We start from the raw sequence: 24,109 nt of genomic DNA, 5'->3' as shown, positions 1-24,109 counted from the left end.
TGTTTTACCCATTCTTCCAAGTCCAAGTGTCAACAATGACTTTGTTGATCCCTTATAGTCTCCAATGGGTAAGAGTATACAAATAATTTTTTTTTTTTTACATCATGCCAGGTCTAGTGAAATGAACACACATTCTCTCATTCTCTCCCAAACAGAGTCTACGCAAACCTTCACAAACACCTGAAAAAAAATCAAGCTCTATTTCAACAGATCCAGGCTTAGCTTTGAGGCTATTAATTGGGAAGAAACAGGAGCGGCCGTTACTGGAAGCATCTTCTGACACTTGGCCTGAGCCTCACTGTTCGGGGCCACTGCAATTTTTTTAAGCACACTTTCCATCCAATGAAGTATCTTGAGAAAACAAAAACAAAAAACAAAACAACAAACCGACCGCTAAATACAAACCTGGGAAACAACAGCCCTCAGGTAATCCCCTTTATAGGATGATTTGATAGCTCAAGAAAACGGAAACAAAGCACCGAGCCCTAGAACGCCAACAGCTGGTTGGGAAATTGCCGCAGATTGTTAAGGGGACCTGCAAACTAGAGATAGGCAATGAAAAGGTTAGAAATGATAGTTAAAAAAAGACAAATTACTCCAAAGACCATATTCTTTAAATCGCTGAAGCAAAACATGTTTATTCGATTTGTTTGTATGCCTATTACAAAAATGCTACTTTGGGATTCTAGGAACCCAGTCTGTCAATTTTTCAGTTTCTGCATTTTCATGGTTGCTTAGAGCTGTTTAATGCAAATACACTTCCAATAAGAGATTTCATGCCCCTAAATTACACCCAGTTAAAAGCGAATGAAAATGTAAGGTAAATAACTATAATCAGCCATATTAGCTTTCTCTTGGCACCTCTCACTTTACAGGCATATTTAAAGACATCTCTGGGGCCCTATCCTTTTTAACAAGCAGCAGCGTATTTCCTGGAATATTACTTAAGATGCTGTGCAGTGAACATTACACAGGTTAAAATGTTACCTAGAGACCTAGAAAGAATTGCGTCTGTTGCAAGAGCCATCTTTTTTGCCACATTTTGGAATGTCTGAGAAGATGAAAGGGCATTTGCCGTGGAGGGGATGAAAGGAGATGAGAAGAGTTTAAGTTTGTCTTTCATGTGTAAGTTCATTGATCAGTCGTTGTGAAGAGCACGGAAGTTTGAAAAAAAGTAACTCTGGGAAGAAATGAATGAGGGAGGGAAGGAAATGTACAAATGAGAAGGACCCTCTGGATTTGCCATACAAAGAAAGCTCTTCGGAGTTAAACCTCTAAATTAACTCTTGGAGGGGGAGCCTGTTTGACACCCCTTACTATTTTTCGCTTTCAATCCCCCCCTTTTTTTTTGCATCGATGGTTCTTAAACCTCAGCGTCCCTAAGGATAACCTTGTGCACTGTTTAAAATGCAGAGTTCTGGGCCACCCTGAGAAATGTGGATTAAATAGCTCAGTGAAGGAGCTCAGGAATCTGTGTTTTTAAAAAACTGAAGTATAGTTGATTTACAATGTTGTGCTTGTTTCAAGAGTATGACAAAGTGATTCTGTTACATATATTCTTTTTTGGACTGCTTTCCATTGTGGGTTATTACAGTGTATTGAATATAGTTCTCTGTGCTATACAATAGGTCCTATTGCTTATCTATTTTATATGTATTAATATCTGTTATACCCAAATTCCAAATTTATCCCCCTGCCTTTCTCCTTTGGTAAGCATAGGTCTGTTTCCTACGTCTGTGAGTCTGCTTCTGTTTTGCAAATAAGTTCATCTGTATCATTTTAGATTCTACCTATAAGTGATATCATGATATTTGTCTTTCTCTGTCTGACTTACTTCACTTAGTATGATAATCTCTAGGTTCATCCATGTGGCTGCAAATGGCATTATTTCATTCTTTTTTATGGCTGAGTAACAGCGATCTGCATTTTTAACTAGCACTGTCAGGGTATTTGTGGATTACACTGAGAAAATGGCTCTACGATGTTAAGAGCCCATGTATTTTTTTAGATGGTACTGCCATTTCAAAAAGACTTCCCACCCATTCACATATGCTTTTCCTGCAAAGCACACACTTATAAGCAAGCCTTCAGAAGTATGATTAGCCAGGGGACAAAGGGGAGCAAGAGATTAGAAGAACAATCAATAAATGGCTCAAATATAGGAAAATACCTTGTTCATACAAAATGTAGGATGGTATTGTTCTGTGATCCTAGGGCTCAACTGCCTCAGTTCAGTTTTAGGAAAAGTGGTAATTATTGCCTTTTGTGGGAGGCACAATTTCTGAGGAACCCAGTCATTTTAAAAAGTGAGATCTCCCCTCTACTGACAGAGCAGTCATCATCTCTGTATTATGGTACCCATGCAGTAGCGGGGCAGACAGGGAGAGAGCTGAGTCCAAGTTCAACCCATCCTGTCGTTTACAACTGGTGCAACCTTGGGCAGGGCCGTGCTCATTGCCTGGCTCATTCCGCATCTGCACAATGAATATACATTGTAGGCAAAAGCAGACTTGTGTGCCGTAAATACAAATCAACCTCTTCACAAATGATGAGGGTAAAATGAGATGAGAAAGTGGTGTTCTTTAGTATAGAACCTGAAACATGAGACATGCAGACCAAATAAAATGGAGAAATAAGTGGGTCAAATCAAGCATCACAACTTAAATCTTAGTGACTCAGTTTCGGGCACTAATTTCCTGACTCAACTGATGAGAGTTGCCATTCATTTTAAGCTACTTAGGGAATCCTTAAGATTGGGAAGCTGGAGATGAGGTTCATTTCATGAGAGATGAGGTTCGTTTCATGTATTATTACTAATTCAGCTGGGAGGACTACAGTAGGTCCCCTACATGCGAACCTTCAAGCTGCAAACTTGATGGAACATGTGTTCCATCAGTGTCAGGCCTGAGTGAAACCTCAGCATCCTCTCTGTCTCCTACTGCTAACAATCCTTCAGCTCTACCATTTTACACCTCCTCTCCTTCTCAAGGAGTAGAAGGGCACTCCTTCCACTTATGCTCTTCTCTGGCAGGATCCTGGGTCACAGGCAGGGCTGGAAAGGATTTCTGAGGGTCTCAGGGAAAGTAGGAGGGCACTGCAGATTGGTTATTGGTAGATATGTTACTAATCCCCTTAAATACACTGGGGACACTTTTAGGTGATGAATAGTTAAGAAACGTTACAGATAACGACAAGAAAGCTCCAGGGCTAAGAACCAAAGACATAAGAACTATAACCTAGACTTCCTTTCTCTGTAAGTACTTAACCACTTTCATTAATAGTATTTTCTGGGACATTTGGAATTTATTCTTTGAATAAATACTCTCAACAGCACCACATTTCAAGACAGTGTTTAGGTTTGTCCATATCACTGTGTTGTGCTTTAAAAGGTCCATTCCTTATTTCCATTCCTTCAGCCACTAACTTTATCCATGAAAACAAAGACTTTGCTCAAAGGCAATGCCTTATCTGCTCAGGGCCACTGAAGGTGAGGAAAAGAGATGCTCCATTTATACTTCACAAGTCTACAAGCTCTAGAAGCTCATTTTGGAATTTCCACGGGAAGGGACTGTCTTTTGACATTTCTCTCAGACTTGAATGTACAAATACCTGAAGGGACTTACCAGCCACGATGAAAGTTTTAGGGGCTTTGTTTATGGTCTCTTTTGGGGTGCTCTGCTTCCTACCCTCAGTGACCACATACAGACAGCTGGCAGAAAACACTCAGGTGATGCTAACACTGAGATGCTTACAAAGAAAGACAGGGAAAGTCTGGCTGAAGCCCAAACAAAAGGTAGGTGGTAACACAGCAGAAGCCAATCAGCCCGTCTAGATGGTGAGTCTGGGAGGTACTGGTAGCCACACCAGCCCAGAAGATGGCTAGAGAATCCACTAGGTCTCTGAATGTGCAGCCATAACTCAACCCAGTAATGCTTTATGCCTACAACTTGTACATCAGAATTGCCCATTCCAATAGACCCAGTGGGGGTTTTCCCCTCACCTCTTTGCTTTTATAAATTGAACAATTTTGTCCTCTCTCTATGGTATCATGAAGCTGCTAAAGAAATCCATATTAGTTTTTTTTTCACCCTTCAGAATCAAGAGCTTTGATCACCTCTTTATAAAAGATTTCAATAACAAAGCTTGGAATAGCCCGTAAATAAGCATTTGTTGCCCTTAACATGGACCTCAATGGTCAGGAGCTTCACAGTACGGTCCACAGAGATGAACTAAGTTACCTCCAACAATGAACCCACTCTTCCAGGGTGGTGATCCTCAAATCTGGAATACTTAGAGCTTTGCCAAAGACAAATAATATAGTCTAACTATTCAGGTTTAGTACAGCATGCTTACAGCTTTCCTATTGCTCAGACAGCAAAGAATTTGCCTGCAGTGCAGGAGACCTGCGTTCAACCCCTGGGTAGGGAAGATCCTCTGGAGAAGGGAATGGCAACCCACTCCACTATTCTTTCTTGGAGAATCTCATGAACAGAGGAGCCTGGCGGGCTATAGTACATGGGGTCGCAAAGAGTTGGACACAACTGAGGACCAACACTACTATTACAACATGCTTACCGTTTCCCCAGAAGAGAAAAGAAGGTATCACCCAGTTAGGTAGGTGTTCAGGTTGTGGGCATTCTGGAAAGCTCCCAGAGAAAACCAGTAATGAGGTCAGTGCTCCTAGAAGCAGTAAGAGAATGAGCAAAATTATATCTGGGTTGTGGGTGCATGAGTGGTGTGTGTGTGTGGTGTGTGTGTTGCACTCTGTAGTCTGATACTTTTAGTCTGGTTTGAGGGGAAAGAGCTGTGACCAAGTGTACAAGTTGTATCCTAATATAGACACCACATTATTTCAAACCTTCACATAAAAACTTAGCTTCATGTTTTATCTCTTAGTCCCAAATCATAAGGACCTTGACACTTTAAGGAGTGGACCAAGGGTAGTTTTATGTAATAAAATTTTAAATCACAGCAGCTTGATCCCCTTTAGTTACACTAAGGGCTCACAGGTAATCATAATACATTTACTATGTCTGTATCTTTAAATTGCAAAGTGTACACTGGAGAGAACTTGGGGATATGTAACAATATCCAGTTCTCGTGAACCTCAGATAATGACAATGAAGAGAAACAGCAGCAGTTAGAGGTGCACTCAGAGTGTCACATTGCCAAGTGAAATAAGCTTCCAGAATATTCATGCAGGGAGCCCAGATTTCTCACTTCCTTATTTCTCGCTGTCAAACAGGAAGCAAATAAGGTGAGGCTGAGAAGCCCTCTCAGACTCACTGCTGCTGTGTTTTGCTTCTTAATCCTGTGCCTTTGTTAGGAAAACATAATCGGAATTGAAACAGCAAATGGGATTGGGCTGGGAGAGGCAAGAAATGTAGCCACCTTGTTGTGCACCAGTGGAGGAGCAGAATCAGAGTGTCAGGAGCTAGGAGGACCCTTGTGAACTGATGCAGTGCTCCAAGCAAAGCTAGAGTCACCCACGTGGAATCGTTAATCCCCCTTCCTCCACTTCCTCGCACAGAGGATTCTCTGCCTGGTTCGGAGAGGTTCTTTCAATATAGAATTTGAGTCATCCCTCTTCTGGCTAAAATTTGAATGCATCTTCTCTAGTTAGCATCAGAATTCTCATGAACCAGTCAGTGGTGACGTGCCTACCGATACAGTTTCTACACCTGAAGTCCATGGGCATGATTTCACAAGGTTCTTATCCCAACTGCTATTTCCTAAGCTTCTATTTTTGGAACCATCTCAATATCATCTTGTTTTAAGGTCCAGGGTTGTTCTGACCTTGAAAATAAGGGTAATGGTTTTTGCCTCCATGAAAAGGGATGGGGGAGAAAGGTGAGTCTGCTCTGTGCCTCCTCCAATATAACCATCTACAAACACCTCAATATTGGACCCAATTCCAACTCCTAGAGCTCAGAGGTGAGTCGGTGATGGTTTCCATCTCTTCCAAGACTTCAGCAGCTGAGAAAACGTGAGAGTTTTTGAAATGGTTTTGTGGCTCCATATTGCAGACAGACATTGCTTAGTGGTAAAGAACCCACCTGCCAATGCAGGAGATATAGGAGACATGGGTTTGAACCCTGGGCAGGGAAGATCCCCTGGAGAAGGGCAGGCAACTAACTCCAGTATTCTTGGCTGGAGAGTCCCATAGACAGAGGAGTCTGGTGGGCTACAGTCCATAGGCTCACAAAGAGTTGGATACGACTGAAGCAACTTAGCATGCATGCATGCATTGCAAACAATGCTACTGGCTGAAACAGCACTCAAGACAGAGAGCATTCCTCCTCCCAGGATATGCTGAAATATTACATGGCTACACAGGGAGCATGGAATCTTCCAGCCTTTTTGGTGACTATTCTCTATTATCATCTCATTTGGCCCGAGGTCCCCAGCGATCACTGGCCAATGGGACTTCATTCTGTTTTCATGTTCCCACTTGTCCACACAGGACAAGGCTGTCATTGTCTTATCAAGTGTTTATAAATAGCCTTTGTGTGAAGAGCATCATGTCCTGGTGGCTTTCATAGCCCAATCTGAAGGGAAACCCCTAAGTGTAATTGTATGTATGTGTGTGTCTGCCTATTTGTGTATACGTGTACTCACATGTCTCTGAGCTCAGCAAAACATACCTAGAATTGTGTTACGCATTTTCTTATTGTGTATCCAAGGCCCATGTCAGCCAGCATGCCTTGCCAATACAAAGGATGCTGTATTTGACACATCTCTGCCTTGGGCAGTGTCCACAGCATGGAATTCTTCGTGAAGCATCTGTTTTTTTTTAAAAAAAAAATTTATTTATTCATTTGGCTGCATCAGGTCTTAGTTGCGGCATGTGGGATCCTTCATTGTAGCACGTGAGCCCTTTCATTGTGGCACACAGGTGCGGTAGTTATGACAAACAGGCTCAGCAGTTGCAGCGCACGTGGGCTTAGCTGCCCTGTGGCAGGCGGGATCTTAGTTCCTCAACCAGGAGCGAACCCCCGTCCCCCTGCATTGCAAAGTGGATTCTCATCCACTGGACCACCAGGGAAGTCCTACAAAGCGATTATTTTGAAAGACTATGACTTCACCAGCATTAGGGTCGATCTCTTTTTTAAGCTAAAAGGCACTTAGGCAAAGAGATGTGTGTGTGTGTGCACATGGGGGTGTGTGTGTGACCAACTGCATGTATATGTGCGACTCTGCGTGTGTGTGTGCATGTGGTAGGGCTGTAGAGGAAAGAACGGAAATATCAAGATCACAGGTTTGGAAGGATGGGCTTAGTCTTTGAATCCCCAGCTGTAAGGAATGGAGGGTGTGAAAGTGACTCAGAGTGTCCGAGAAAGTGAGATGTGCCTTGGGCATGAGCACAGTAGACGGCTGGGTTAAATTAAATGCCACTGACGTGCCATCTTTTTGTCTTTTCATACTATTCACGAGGTTCAGGATGGCATCACCGACTCGACGGACATGAGTTTGAGCAAGCTCTGGGAGTTGGTGATGGGCAGGGAAGCCTGGCGTGCTACAGTCCATGGAGTTGCAAAAAGTCAGACATGACTGAGCGACTCAACTGAAATGATATGCCATCGACCCCTTCCACTCTCCACATTCAGATGATGCTCCCAGGTACTGGTCGTTACTTTATTAACAAGACAAGAGGTAACTCTGCACAAGATGCAGTTAAGTCCTCACTTGGACACTTGCACGTTTCCTTCAAAGACAGTGGCATGAAGCCCAGAGCACAAGGAAAGAGCCCACGGTCTGGTGCAGAGCCTGGCTGTAGCCCTCTGCTTGGATGGATTACAAACCCCCTGGGGGTCCAGTTTCTTATTTGCAAAGCAAGGAAGGTAGTATTTGTATCTACCTTGCGGGGTCACTATGAATATCAAAGATGATTTTAATAAAGCACCTCGGAAAAAGTTCACAGGTCTCAGGAAGTAGTAACTCTTTGGAAAACTCAAGAGAGGGCAGGAGTCCCAGAGTATTTATTGCAAATGCAATCACTCCTGGACCGACAATTACATTTACCTCTTAATTCTCTAAAAGAGATAAAACAACAGCCGCTGTGCTCAAGATGACATTTTGCAATTTACATTCCTAAAACAACTCAGAGGATGCTGTGCATGCATGCGCGTTACGTCGTTTCAGTTGTGTCCAACTCTTTGTGACCCTGTGGACCGTAGCCTGCCTGGCTCCTCTGTTCATACAATTTTCCAGGCAAGAATGCTGGAGTGGGTTCCCATGACCTCCTCTAGGAGATCTTGCCACCCAGGAGTTGAACCTGCATTTCTTACGTCTCCTGCATTGGCCGGTGGGTTCTTTACCACTAGCGCCACCTGGGAAGCCCTCAGAGGATACTACCTATAGAGAAAATGGTTCTATCAGAGGCAAGAAGCTAAGTCAAACCTTCTGTTCAACTTCATTCTATGGGATATTCCAGATTCCATGATAAATGCACTGCGAGATTGCAAAAATTAAACCAAATCATTAAAAAAAATGTGTATTTAGTGCCTGTTATAAACAGAAATGGCTTCTACTCTCCCAAAGATACTTATTCCCCCCCTCCCCCTTTTTTTTTTAGTCTCCTTACTGCTGGGAACTGCTGAGCTTAACAAAGCAAACTTGGCTTTACTTATCAGAATAAGCTCAGGAACCCCTAAGAGAAGGAGTGACCCAACCACCAGAGATGCTGTGCTCTACAAGAAGCCCAGAAGACGGTTTAAAGCCCAGAAGATCCTTCATGGCCAGCGGCTCCACAACTACTAGGCAGGCTTAGATTTTAGGAACGGAAATGGGTCATCTGCATTTTCTGTGGCTGCAAACCTCAGCCACTGCCTGGAAGTTTATGACAAGGCAGACATTCTGGGGCTCTAAGCGGTTTCTGGGATCTTAGCACTGAGTGGAGATATAAAGAGAATACACATAACAGAAAGCTACCCTCTTCTGAACTGCTCAAGGAAAATGCCTCACCCCAAATGAGATTAGGAGCTCGGTGCGGATAACTGTCTGTGACATCCATTTCAATGCCGTCCTGCACAAAATGGGCATTTTATGTCATTCAAACTGGAATCATTTTAGAATTCTTGTGAAAATCCAATATACGCTGATTTTTTTTTTTCCCTTCATACTATGCATAAAGAAAGATTAGCCAAGCAAATTAAACATGCAAAGGCTATGGCACGGAGTGTAGTTAAATGAACTTAATAGTTTTCAACATATCGTATGCAAACAGGCAATTCATCACGCATGGGATGAACTGCAGTCTTTCCAAGGGGGGCTCATAGCTCAGTTGGTAAAGAATCTGCCTGCAATGCAGGAGACCTCAGTTTGATTCCTGGGTTGGGAAGATCTGCTGGAGAAGGGATAGGCTACCCACTCCGGTATTCTTGGGCTTCCCTTGTGGCTCAGCTGATAAACAATCTGCCTGCAAAACGGGAGGCCTGGGTTCAATCCCTGGGTTGGGAAGATCCCCTGGAGAAGGGAAAGGCTATCCATTCCAATATTCTGGTCTGGAGAATTTCATGGACTGTATAGTCCATGGAGTCTCAAAGAGTCGGACACGACTGAGTGACTTTCACCATCAGGGTTCAATGTCATGGTCTCGCTCACCCACAACAAGGCCAAATACTTCTTCGCTCACCAGGCTCTGGCTATTTCAGTCTTTTTTATGTTCCTTGAACCAGCCCAGCTCATGCCCACCCAATGGCCCTCGCTCCTGTTACTGTCTGCCAAGAACATCCTGTCCTTGAATCTTTACAGGATGGGTTCCTTCTCATCACAATGCTCTCAGATCAAAGGTTACCCCTTAAAGTTCAACCCTTCTTTGACTGTCTAATCATTCTCCAACACATCTTCATTTTATTTCCTACCTAACACTTATCACCATCTGAATTCTACATCATTCTCTTTGTATACTTATTTAATAATGGGACAACAGACTTGTAGGTCAGTGAATACTTGCCCTTTGTCTTATCTCCACTGTAGCCCCAGAATCTGGGGCTCCCAATAAACACGCATTTATTAGTGGAAAATTAGCTACAAAATATCTATTTGTTTTAAAAGATTCAGAAAGATTTCTCCTTAAAAACAACTGAGAAGCAGTACAGTATATATTAGAGTGCAATAAAACATTATACTAAGTTGGCCAATAAGTTCATCTGCGTTTTCCTGCAACTTTTCCATAGGATGGTACAGAAAATCCTGAATGGACTTTTTGGCCAACCCAATAGTTTTATACATTTTACACTTCAAACTCTTTCTGGTTTCAGTGGGCTACCTCTCTCTCCTTTACAGTATATGTGTGCCCCACCTTCATTCCCTTTTATTTATTCAACCTGAAAGAGAAAAATTGTCAAACTCTAGATAAACACAGTAAACATGGCAAACTGAAATCAACAGTGCTGCTAACAGTTTTATATCCTTAGCATTGTTGTGAAGCAGCGGAATATTCTCTTGCGAAGTCTCAGCCCCAAGTCTAAGGTGAAGGGAAAACAGAAAGGCTAAATCTGGCATGGGATCTCTCAGTCCATAGGAACCTCCGGCATCCATGATCTACCTGGGCCTCAGGCACTGCACACAGGGTTGGGAAGGATGATCTTAACTGAACAGCAGAGCTCTCCTGCAACCGGCATGGAGGAGATGCTCCCTGCCTTTTACCACCTGGAATACCAGCCAACTTTCCTCAACAACTCCACAAATTTCAAGACACATTAACATCCTGGAAACGCAAGATCCAATTGCTGAAAACATGCCTCTCAAAATGAAGACACGATATCACACATGAGTGATGGACCTGAACGAAGGTCCAGGATAGGAGACTGGACCCAGAAAACAGAAAGGAAAGATCCAGAGAATTCTTGCCATATCTTTGTGGTATCACCGGCTACCAGAGAACTCACGTGGAACTTCCACTCTGGAAGAAGTAGCTAGGATACATAGAGTGTTTCCTTTTTTTTTTCTTTTACATTTAGAGATAAGGAGTGTTTTCCCAAATAAGGAAATGAGATAAAGCAGAAGTTCATGCACTGTATCTGGAAATATCTCCAAATGTTCTTTACTCACATTTGTAACTGTCTGCATATGTATATGCCTGTGTGTATGTCAAAGTATGTATGTTGGTAGGAGATTGTGTATGTCCATGTGTGCCACTGGGGAACACTGAAAACAGTGGAGGTAGGACCTGTCACATTGGGAGAGACTCTGGGAGTTGGGACATTCCGAGTAGCTAATACTCCATGTTGTAAACTGCTCATGCAGCAGGACCAAGGAAGAAGCATCGCCTGGCCACCGGCTGTTACTGACTCTAGGAAAATGAAAAGACAGCATCTCTGCACCTGTTCGCCTGATGGTGAAGGAAGGAAAAGCCATTACCGAGTGACAGGAGACGAAAAACCAAAATCCACTTCAGCAACTCATCCCACAGCTGGTGATTAATCTCACACTCCCTCAGCCTGATGCCCATTAACCAGATAATTAATAATTTCTTTAGGGATTCCGGCTCGGCAACTGTTTTATCAACCCACACAGCATCAGGGAAACGCTGCATTGGTGATCAAACGTCTGGAACCAGGCAATGGCTGGAAAGGCACAGTGAGGGCTTTGCAGCCATTTGTGAGCTTCTTTCAAATTGAGCAAGTACAGGGCAAGTGGTCCAGTCTCATTTTTCATTGCTACTGTTGGCCACACTGCAGTGCCAAGGACCAGCCATTCCCCCAACCCCATACCCAGGAGAACAGCCCTCTGCACTGGGACATCTCACAGATTTGGAATTGCAAAGACTTCCCTACTATGTATACAAAGCAGAATAAATCATAATCTCTGGGCATATGTCTTTTAAAAGAATGCATAAACTGAGAGCTCCCCAAATCAAAACTTTCAAATAAGTATTTAATCAGAACCATGCTAGTGGACATATTTCTTGTTCTTGCTGGCTCTCATTCATACGCATCTCATGCAGGAAGGTACAAAGAATCAAGAGCACCCTTTCTGAGTCTCCTGTGTACATTTATCCTTCTTCTCTCATGTTAAAACTTGTTCCATGGGGACAAGCCAGCTCCTCTTTTTTATATGTATTTTTATTAAGACTTTAAGACTCTGAATAAAATCCCAGGGAGAATAATACATCATAAGGATTGCTATTAAAAAGGCTCACCATTAAAATTCCAATGGATTCATTTTCTCTCCTAATGAGAAGAACACTACCCTGAAAATACTATTATACATTTCTCTTAACTCCATCCAGAAAGCAATTTGGATGGAAAAGAAACAAGGGTTTAATCCATCCTCATCAGAAATCACAATGGACTTGCCGGCAGAAAACCTGGGTTGAGACCTGCCATAGTCACATTGGGTTTTGGTATTATCTCCTCGAGCTTTACTCATGGGATGCTATAATTTGCAGCCAAACAACACACCAAGTGAAGTTTGCCATGAGAATGCCAAATGCCCTGTTTGCATCTGGCAATCCAAGATGCAAGGGTGTTCATCTTATGTAGACCCAAAAGGGATATTTCCCTCAGGTTTCAGGGCCAAGACAACCTGGACTCCTTCTACATGTGGCTTATACAGCTGTGGCAAAACTTCAGACTGAGAGTGTCTGGGCTGGAAGGAAGCTTAGAGCCAAATCAATGGTCTATTTCTAGCAAATTTGCAGGAACATAACACAGGCATCTACCCACAACACACATTCCAATTTAATCCTGCTACGACAGCCTGGTTTTTCTTTCACTCCGACTTTCACACATTTTTAGATTTTATTGTATGTCCTTAGGAGAATGCCCTCAAATCATTTTTGTAATAAAATAGTAGGTAACAAATTTTGTAGACAAAAAAAGAGAGAGAGAAAAAGAAATACAGACTGTAAAAACTTTGGCTAAAAGTAGCATCACTAAGTATAATGTTAGAATAAGCTGGAAGGATTGTGGATTTACATGACCTGATTGGGTACCCCCCGAGCCCAGGGCAAGGGGGTGTGCCATAGAATTATCCCCACAGAAATCTGTGAAATCCCTATGGCATAAAGTTTACTCTGATTTGAGTTTTGAGGAACAATTTTTGATATTAAAACATACATCATGGAGCAAAATGCAAATTTTACATGCACAGGAAAGATAAGGCAAAGACTTAAAAAAACCCCACAAATATTTTAATTGCTACTGGCCATTTCAGACTAGATCTCTGCTGTTATGTGATGAATAGGTGTGTCCCTGGCAAAGTCATATGTTGAAATCCTCAACCCAATGTAAGGGTATTCAGAAGTGGGGCCTTTGGGAGTAATTAGGTCATGAGGATGGAGCCCTCAAGGGGATTAGTGTCTTCATAAAGGAGAATCCAGAGAGGTCTCTCACCCCTTTCCACTAGGAGTGGACAAAGAAAAAGGGCGGTCATCTGTGAATCAGGAAGTATGCTTTCACCAGACACCAAATCGACCAGAGCCTTGGTCTTAGATTCCCTGCCTCCATAAATAAATAAATTTAAATTTACTAAATTAAGTGTATTTAAATAAGTGTGCGCAGTAAATGTTTGCTTTTTTTTAAGCCACTCAGCCTATGGTCTTCTGTGACAGCAGCCCAAAGTGACTAAGATACTCAGAAACCACACAAACTGTTTCTGGACCTCTGCTTTCAAAGTCCATGGGTCGAAATTTTCAGAAACTTTCCACTGGATCACATTAGAGATAAGGAAAATGAGACCCAGTCTCTTGACTTTGCACAGCTTTAGGCTCATCATCTCTAAAATAAGGATATTAATAAATATTTCACGGACTACCATGGAGATCCAATGATAGAACATATGTGAATAATATCATAATCTATAAAGCACTGGAAGTTATGACGGCTCAATCAGGAACACACGTGATCCAAATTCACAAAAATCCAGTTTTGACCAATAACTCTGCCCCTTGTGTGTTTTTGTGTTGGTCACTCAATTGCGTCTGACTCTGCGACCCTGTGGACTGTAGCCTGCCAGGCTCCTCTACCCATGGAATTCTCCAGGCAAGAATACTGGAGTGGGTTGCCATTCCCTTCTCCAGGGGATCTTCCCAACCCAGGGATTGAACCTGGGTTTCCTGCATTGCAAGCAGACTCTTTACTGTCTGAGCCACCAGCAAAGCCCAACTCTGTAACTTTGGTTCAGTTCAGTTGCTCAGTCATGTCCGACTCTTTGAGATCCCATGGATTGAAGCACACCAGGCCTCCCTGTCCATCACCAACTCCCGGAGTTTACTCAAACTCATGTCCATTGAGTCAGTGATGCCATCCAACCGTCTCATCCTTTAAGTTACTCTGTAACTTACCCAGGTCTAAGACAGGAAGCACATAGAGTCACCAGGACGGGGTGGTGGTGGTGGTTTGAATTATCCAACCATGGGTAACACTCAGTTCCCAGAGGGTGAAACTAGACTGGAAAGATCCAACACTATACTCTCCCATTCCTGGAGGATAAGGACGTTACCCAATTATTTTTGACTGCCTAGAACCAAATATAATGCCTCCCCAAGTATTCAATACATGAGGGGGCTTCCTTGGGGCTCAGATGGTAAAGTATCTGCCTGTAATGCAGGAGACCCCGCTTCCCCAGGATTGCAGCGAGTCAGACACAACTGAGCGACAAATGCTTTCACATGTTAATAGAACAATTATTGGTTGAAAAGAGGTCTGAGAATAGACACATACCATTAAACTAAAAGTGCCTAAACGTTGCAAGTTTACTTCAAAACCAGACTAGCCTCATCAACAGCAATCAAAGAGAACAAAGACAAACAAGAACAAACCAGAAACATAAATGTGGTACAACACAAACACCACTGGATTTTGAATCATGAGACCTGGCTTCAACTCTCTGATTCTTTTTAGCTGTGTAGACTTAAAGGGGCAATCCCCACCACATGCAGCCTATGTCCTCCCTGTTTTGTCCTCTTTAAAACAGAATAATAACACTATCATTACTAAATAGCACTATTATTGGGGTTTCCCAGGTAGCACTAAAGGTAAACAACCCTCCTGCCAATGCAGGAAACACCAGAGACACAGGTTCAATCCCTGGGTTGGGAAGATCCCCTGGAGGAGGGCATGGCTACCCACTCTAGAATGCTTGCCTGGAGAATCCCATGGACAGAGGAGCCTGGAGGGCTACAGTCCATGGGGCTGCAGAGAGTCAGACATGACTGCACATACTACTTTTATTAATAGTTAATAATCTTATTTATATTAATAAAATCAAACTGCTGTTGTGAGGAATGAGTTAATATGAACTGGAGAAAAGTTTGTGAAAGTATAAAGCACTAGAAAGTATTAGTTACTACCTATTATTACACTATCACATAGAAATAAAAAGCCTGTCTGAAACACACACACACGCACACACCCATTGTAGGTTTTTCTCTCTCCCAAATGGCTTGATTCCAAAGCAAGCTAAACCAAGATTTTACAAACTAGAAACAGTATTTTAAAATAACTACACGCCATCTCAGCCACTAATTATTTTTAGGATTTTACTATATGCAGCTAATTGAAAATGCTCAGTCCTTTCCATTCATTAGTTTTATTACAAGCACTCCAATGAATAAAAAGAAAATCCATCATTACCACCTTCCTTGAAACTTGCACGGTCTTGTCACAAAGGCCGTGCCCTTACAAAAACAATCCACATTCATTCAGCACAAGTCACAGGACTGAACAGAAGATGAAATTTTGGCATTTCTAATACATAGGGTACCAATGAGTAAGTTTGTCAGAACACTATTCTACTCCTGATGTCAGGAAACCAGGCAGACAATGCATTGCTTGTTATGGTGAGGTGTATTATACATCGCTGACTGCACAGAGGCTCTATTTGACCTGGAGCAAACCAAATATGTGAACTGAGGCACTCCTCCACAGGACTGTAACTTTGTTAAAAACTCACATATGCATATTATAAAAAATGGAGCCCTGGGAAAAAAAAGATAAGCTACAAAGATATTTACTAAGAAAATCATGAGACTGTAGGCACATCCACATTAAGAAGCATATATCATGGACTACCCTGGTGGCCCAGTGGTTAAGAATCCACCTGCCAATGCAGGGGATATGGGTTCGATCCCTGGTCTGGGAAGATTCCACATGCCTTGGGGCAAGTAAGGCCATGCGCTGTAACTACTGAAGCCTGCACCCTGAGCTGGTGTGCTGTAACAAGAGAAGCCACGGCAATGACAAGTTCACACACTACAACTAGATAAAGACCGTGTGCAACACAGAAGACCCAGCAGAGCCAAAAAGAAAGAAAGAAAGAATTAATAAAAAGAAGCATGTATCAAAGCACCCTTAACTATAACCTTTGACGTAAGTGGTAGCTCCATACATCTGTTGCTTTTATTTATTAGTGATCACCATTTTTTGAATGCTTTTTATGAACGGTGGACTTAATATATACTCAGCATTCATTAACCAGTATAAATCATCTTATCTAGTAAGTTCGGTAATCATCATTTTATAGGGGGGAAGAAAAACTAAAAAAAAATATACTCATACACCCAGAGTCTTACACGTGGTACAAGTGGGATGCAAACCCAGGCCTGCACAAGTGCAAGACCTATGCCATTTCTGCACGTGTTTATATTTGTAAAATACATGGAGAATACACACAAATCCAAGTCAACCTCTTTTATATCTGTCTCCCCAAAATATAACTGTAATTATGTTCATCCTGGTAAATAATATACAATGGTGGCTTAGTCACTAAGTTGTGTCCTACTCTTTTATGACCCCATGGACTGTAGCCCACCAGGTTTCTCTGTCCATGGAATTTTCCAGGCAAGAATACTAGAGTGGGTTGCCATTTCCTTCTCCAGCGGATCTTTCTGACTCAGGGATCAAACCTGTGTCTCCTACATTGCAGGCGGTCTCCTGCATTGCAGGCAGAATCTTTACAGACTGAGCTACTAAGAAAGCCCTTAATATAAAACAAAATTCATAAGCACCTGCTACATGTTCAGTTCTATATTGTTGATGCTACTATAATAATTTTTTTAAATTATAGTATAACTAGAGAAGTATAGAAATAAACTATACAAGTAAAGTTGATTTACGATGTCATGTTAGTTTCAGGTATAAAGCACAGTGATTCAAATATATACACATAAACACACATATATATAGATTCTTTTTCCTTATAGGTTATTACAAAATATTGAGTATAGTTCCTGTGCTATACAGTAGATCCTTGTTGTTTATATATTTTATATATAGTAGTGTGTATCTGTTAACCTAACCTCCTAATAACCATAAATTTGTTCTTTTTATATCTGTGAGTCTCTTTCTGTTTTGGAAATAAGTTCATTTTTGTTTGTTTTTTTTTACACATATGTGTGTGTGTGTGTTAGTCACTCAGTCGTGTCTGACTCTTTGTGACCCCATGGACTGTAGCCCACCAGGCTCCTTTGTCCATGGGATTCTCCAGGCAAGAATACTGGAGTGGGTTGCCATTTCCTTCTCCATTTCCACATATAAGTGACATCATATGATATCTGTCTTTCTCTGTCTGGCTTATATTACTCCGGATGACAACCTCTAGGTCCATCTCTGTTGCTACAAGTGGCATTGTTTCATTCTCTTTTATGGTTGGGTGGTATACCATTGTATATATGTGCTACCTCTTCTTTAATAATTATTAAAAATCATAAGGTGTGCCCATAGGAAATACTAGTATGGTATTTCTGTATATATGTAGTCTTCACATTTATATTTTTTTTTACTCAGGTCAAAGGAAAGTATATAGAATATTATATTCAGTGTTCAGGTTTTGTTTTTTTTTTTTTTTAATGTACCATGACTGCTCCACTTGGTCAGGATATTGTGCCTTTGGAATCAGGAGACCAGGGTTCAAGCACTGACTGTACGTCAAGCTTACTCATTCTGTAGCCATGAGAATCGCTCAAGCATGTTGAGTGTGTTAACTATTTCTTTTTTCTCTTTTTAAAATTTTACTGATTATTTTTGGCTGTGCTCGGTCTTCGTTGCTGTGTGGCTTTTCTCTAGTTGCGGCGAGTGAGGGCTACTCTCTAGTTGCAGTGTGTGGGCTTCTCATTGCAGTGCTTCTCTTGTTGTGGAGCACGGCTCCAGGGCACGTGGACTTCAGTAGTTGTGGCTTTTCCGCTTTACAGTGCAGCTCAATAGTTGTGGGGCACAGGCTTAGTCGCTCCACGGCATGTGGGATCTTCCCAGACCAGGGATTGAACCTGTGTCTCCTGCGTTGACAGGCGGATCCTTTACCACTGAGGCACCAGGGAAGCACTGTTAACTATTTTTAAGATGGAAATAAAAACATCTGTCAACTTTAAAGGGCAATTGTGACTATCAAATAATATAGTGTGGGTGATAAGCACTTTACAATGTACTCCAAAATTATAAACCTTGAGGAGGCTTTAATGTAAGCATTAGTGGCATGATTTTTGCCCCATTGTGACTTTGAAAGGACTACAGTTATATCCTGAGGAATGAGGAAAGTGAAAGTGTTAGTGGCTCCGTCGTGTCCGTCTGTCTCTTTGCGACACTATGGACCTTAGCCCAACAGGCTCCTCTTTCCATGAGGTTCTCCAGGCAAATATACTGGAGTGGGTAGCCATCCCCTTTTCCAGGGGATCTTCCTGACCCAGGGATTGAACCCAGGCCTCCTGCGTTGCAGGCAGATTCTTTGCCATCTGAGCCACCAGGGATGAGGAGAAGGAAAAAATAAAAACACAAGGCACTATATTCTAATAACAGCCAACTACAAGGCTACATCTTCAAACAGAAAATGACAACAGCAAGAAAGTTCATTCTGGTAGGTCTTGATCAAGAAAAATCAATTTCAACTCCTTAAAAATCACAACTCTCCTTGCCATTTTTAAAAACTATACTATCTTCCCATACTGCTATTGACATGAGCTCTGCTATCATCAGAGGATAAAATGAGTCTGTTGGCAGGTGAAAGCTTGAGTTCTAATCTCAGCTCTGACACAGGGGATTAATAAACAAATATTTGTAATGTTTTCTGAAGAGGAAAATTCTCGGGTTTTTTATTAGTATTAGCAGCATATCCCTATGTGTACTTGGCCCTAGCATTTCATCACCTATTTAATATTGATTATTATATGAGCTTCATTGCACAAATGAAATAAAATGTTACTTGTAAAAATGCTCACTCATCCCCCACAATAATTTAAACACAAGGCTGAGAGGTCATTTCTCTAACCATTAGTGGTCCTGCAACTTTCTAAAACTTTCAGCTTTTCTCAGAAGCAAACGCTTACATAGAATGTCTCAGTATGGAAAAGGGCTTTGACCATGTAAACACATCTAATTGTCAGCTGAAATCATGAGAAAATGGAATTGCACAATTTACAGAAGGGCTCACTTAGCTAGCGATGAGAAAGGCTTGATTGGGGGCACATTAACCCTAAATTCTTCCTCTACAAAACCAGGATGTTCAATGCCAGCGTTCTCGGTGCTCAAGTTAACAGTGTGGCAGCAGTGACCCCACGCAGGAAGTCACCCTAAGGCAGCTTGTTAGGCACTGACCGCCAGTGCTGCCTGGCGGGAGGACACACAAAACTCAACAGATAAATAAGTGACAGGGAACATATCACTCATCCTTTCCCCTTTCCCACCCAGAAACCCTAGTCCTAAACCAATGCCCAAAGGTCAGGAGCAATTTATTTCCACCAAAAAGAAGCCGCCTGCAATGCAGGCGACTCAGAAGACATGGCTTAGATCCCTGTGTCGTGAAGATCCCCTGGAGAAGGGCACAGCAACCCACTCCTGTATTCTTGCCTGGAGAATCCCACGGACAGAGGAGCCTGGCAGGCTACAGTCCATGGGGTCACAAAGAGTCAGACAAGACTTAAGTGATTGAGCATGCGCGCACACACTGTTTCCCTAGACCTTTATTCAAAGATCCAAATAGAAGTTGAAGAAACTGGAGGCAGAAGAGGATAACCACTGGGGTGTGACAAACTACGTGGATTTCAAATTTCCGTCAGTAAACACGGGAGGTTCTTCAGGATTTGCTCCATTTGCTGAGTCTAGCTTAGTCTGGCTGTTGGAGGCAGCCACCACTCCTCACAGACCTACGATGGGAACCTAGGGTCACTAGTGACCCAGGAAGCTTCTGGTTCACCATGTCATGGGGCGGCTTGAAAAGACAGGGACACAAAGCAGCAGGGTCCGCTAGGCTCTGCTTCTGAAAGAATGGCAGGAACAAGGCTGCTCCCTGCCCTCTTATCTTGGCATGCAGAGGTCACCGTAGGATGTTACATGTGGCATGCTACATGTTGGACTAAACCACATTCTACTATCCTCAAGGAGGTGGATGAGATGGAGAAGAAAAAAAGGGAGAACGTGCTTTTCAACATGAAGATTGTGTTAGAAGAGAAATCAACTTAACTACTATCTAGTCCCAAACAGCCAATATAGCTTTACCAAAAAAAAAAAAACCAAAAAACCTGAAAGTGTGTACTTGATTACAAAGAGGATTTCAACTACTCTGATTGCAATATACACATAGGATGCCCGAGTAGTCTACTTGAAATCATTTCCAAAGGAGGATTGGAAAAACACACTAACAACACTAGCCCATCGTGGTAATGATGAGAAAAGACCTAGTAATGGCTACTTTGGCAAAGCAGGAACTTGCCCTGTAGACTGAAGTGCTGACGGTGCCCGTCTTGACTCCCTTTACCATCACAAGTTTTGGAAGGAAGCAGCCAGGGGTACGCACTGTGCTGGTTCATATCCAAACTCCAGGAGATCTTGTGAACTATTCATCAGGGGCAGAAGATGGTTATTTTCCTTTATATTACAGTTTTCAGAACTTTTAGTCATTTGTAGTTCTATGTGTGTGTGTGCGCGCGCGCGTGCACACACGCCCACCCACCTCCCTCTTCCTTTCAGGCTCTCAATTCAAACATTAACCTTTGATGTAACATTTTTGCTCCTCATCAGAATGGAAAGGATGAGCTTCAGAGAAGCAATTGAGTTGAGAGAATAAAAAAGATGACATCACTTCAAACGTGGACTTGCCAGAAAAGGATCCTTTTAAGTGCTCCCCTGTGTGACCAGCCAGGGACCCTCAACTCTCCCTGACCCGCTGCATGCTGCCCCTGTTTCATATCTTTTGATCACCATTTGTTTTATGTCACCGTTCATAACATCCCCCGTGTGTGTATGTGTGTGTTGCACCTGTGTACTTTTTAAAGCTCCTGTCCATGTTCACTTTATAAACTCCCAAGTGAAAGAGAGGAATTCATTAGCATCTGTTATTAGTTTGATAATTCTCAATAAAGTCAATACAAACATTTACATGGCATTTGCCCAGGAAGAGTATCAGGAGCAAGAATTTTGGGCCATCTGCTCATGTTCTTTCTGATACATGCACTAAAAGGTACACATAGCAAAAATGGCCCTAGGGATGGGTTTGATGCCACTGATATGTTTCCCTTTTTCTCTAAAACACAATTCAAAAGTCTTCTAACTTTTCCCTTTTTCACAAGACATGAATGTCAGATGCAGAACCACTTTGAGAGGTGCTCAAATATCACTGGATTCCTTCCATTCCCCCTTCCGCATCAACTTGTGAGCTAATGGTGAGAAACAAATATACATCAAAGCCAGAGTGATGGGTTTGAGTCCTACTCAGCCACTGCTTTGATCTGCTTTTGCTGTGTAACTAACGACTCAAAATTCCATGACTGTAAACATCTACCAATGTATTCTCACAACTCTACAGTCTGATGGGGCTCAGCGGGACCATTCTTCTGTTGCTCCTGCTAGTCGTCATTCATGTGGATGTGTTCAGCTGGCCTAGTGGCTAGGGGCTGGCCTCAGCTGGGGTGACGGGCTAGCTGTATCTCAGTCTCTCTCTGTCTCTCTTTGTCTCTTTCTCCCTGTAGTCTCAGGGTCTCTCCCTTTCCATGTGTCTCCTCTCATGGTCTCAGCACAAGGTCTCTCCAACAGGGTAGCTAGACTTTTTAAATTGGTGACCCAAGACTTTCAGGCCCACAAAAGTGGCAGCTGCCAGGCCTGCTTAAGGCTTAAGTCTGGAACTGGAACCATCTGGCCAGTCCAGATTGCAGGGGTGGGGGGGAGTGTCCACAGGGGAAGAATCTACACACAGTGTGAATACAGAAAGTGTGAGTCACTGGGAGACACCCACGTAGCTGACTACAGTAGCCAACTACCATAGTCACTTAACAAGGCACTTCCTCTCTTCATTTTGCTGTGTCTTATTGTATCACCAGTTCCCCTGTCCATTAAAAGGGAATAATAATATCCCAATGGACTTCCCAGGTGGCACAGTGGTAAAGAATCCACCTGCCAATGTAGGAGACTCAAGAAACACAGATTTGATCCCTGGGTCAGAAAGATCTCCTGGAGCAGGAAATGGCGACCCACTCCAGTATCTTGCAAGGATAATCCCATGGACCGAGGAGCCTCGTGGGCTATAGCCCATGAGGTCACAAAGAGTTGGACACGACTGAGTGAGTGAGAACACACACATGCACAATAATATTGCTATATTTATGGAGATCTCACAGTTAAACATGACAATGAATGTTAAGTGGTAAGCACAGTGACTGACACATGGTAAATAAACTCTGTAAAAAGCCTCTTTGGCGAATCCCAAAGAACTTGGAATACCCAGACATTTGAGAGCCCAGACCTACCACTGGGGACCCCTCCCTTGAGAGTAGAGTCCATAGTTCACATCAGCCTTCTGAGAAGTAATGTTGGTGCCTAGAACAGAGCTGGGCATTCATCAAGTACTAGTAATAAGTGTTTGCTGATTAACTCTGTGATCAAATGAATTGGTATACACTGTCTCCCAAACTCACTTCCACAACACAAGGACAGATTGAGCTATTTCTCAAGAATTTCTTATACGCAAAGGAAAAGTTATCAAATTCAATGTCATGAGCAATCATAGCAGTCTGGAGTTCATCTTCACCTCTTTTTAAATATAGTATATGTAGCAAATTTCCCAAAAATATTTTGCCAGATTTTTCACTGCCTCCATTTTAGAACTCAGGCACACTATAAGAACTATGTAATCCATATGTCTATGATTCATTTTTACCCAGTTCATCAAAATGCTGTTTTTGTTTTAAATGTCAAAATGCCTTTTATGACTTTATTTATGAGCCCTTGAAAGTTGTTATTTTTAAATGAGGGTAGAACATGGTTTGCCAAATTTAAGATCTACAAAGGCATTTGTAATTGTGTTCCAAATATCAGTTTCTGGGAGAGTTTATTTTGTTTACTCTTGGAAAAATTCATATTTTCAGATACAGAATTTTAAAGTTCATGTACTTCATTTAAAATAGACTAATTTTAAATGTACTAATGAATACAATCAACTATGTGTACACAGAGAGTTTGGAAAAGCAGTATGCGACCTATTGTCCCTTCAAAGGAAAACCTTACTGTCTCTGTCATCTCGTTCTACTTCAGTTTCATATCTTGATGAATAAAAAAATGAGACTTCCATTGCCACCTACTTGTAAGGGTAAAACAGCGTCCAAATTTTCATCCCCACAGTTCTAAACTGTGCCCCCTTCTCTACACAGACATATTGTATGCTCATCTTACTTCTGACATTCAAACTTCATCAAACCCTCTTCCTGTCTTCTTCTTGTCTCTATTAGTGTTTAAATTTTTCACTAGGAGATTGTTTAAAAAATGACAGCAATTAAAGGGACCTCTCCATAACTCAAATTTCTGTGATAAGCCAATTGTAACCTGAAAATAAAATAAATATATACCATAAAGCTGAGTGTTGGCTAAAAGAAATCTGTAAAACCCAATGTTATATAATTTTTAAAGTCCTATATTTTAAAAAAGACTACCTGGGGGGAAAAGAAAAGGGAATCTGAAAATCAGGGGAAGGTCTGTGACCTTAGACCAATCAAACTCTAATTTAATTTACAAATCTGTAACATGAAGATAATGAAGGCTGTGCTCCTCCCGTCACAGACTTATTATGAATAGCAAGTATATAACATTTCATAAACCACAAAAATATTTAATGATAATAATAAATACCAAGTATGATCTGTGGTGGGCTTACAGCCGGTAAAGAACCTACCTGCAATGCAGGAGAG

General features: G+C 42.0%; 1 protein-coding gene across 8 annotated transcripts in view; it reads right to left on the bottom strand.

Moving 5' to 3' along the window:
* ESRRG (estrogen related receptor gamma) overlaps positions 1-24,109 on the bottom strand; it is a 682,819-nt gene that overhangs the window by 428,940 nt on the left and 229,770 nt on the right. For 4 of the 8 annotated variants that reach the window (XM_081484983.1, XM_081484982.1, XM_081484972.1 and 1 more), the window contains one exon: positions 4,576-4,680. The exons of the other annotated variants lie outside the window; for them this stretch is intronic. The gene's annotated coding sequence lies outside the window, so the exon portion shown is untranslated. The remainder of the gene's footprint in view (positions 1-4,575; positions 4,681-24,109) is intronic. 8 annotated transcript variants of the gene reach the window in all.

The sequence above is a fragment of the Giraffa tippelskirchi genome, chromosome 5 (assembly GCF_054371585.1).
Source record: "Giraffa tippelskirchi isolate mGirTip1 chromosome 5, T2T-mGirTip1v1.2.pri, whole genome shotgun sequence".
Lineage (NCBI taxonomy): Eukaryota > Metazoa > Chordata > Mammalia > Artiodactyla > Giraffidae > Giraffa > Giraffa tippelskirchi.
This window is presented reverse-complemented; position numbering and strand designations above follow the sequence as displayed.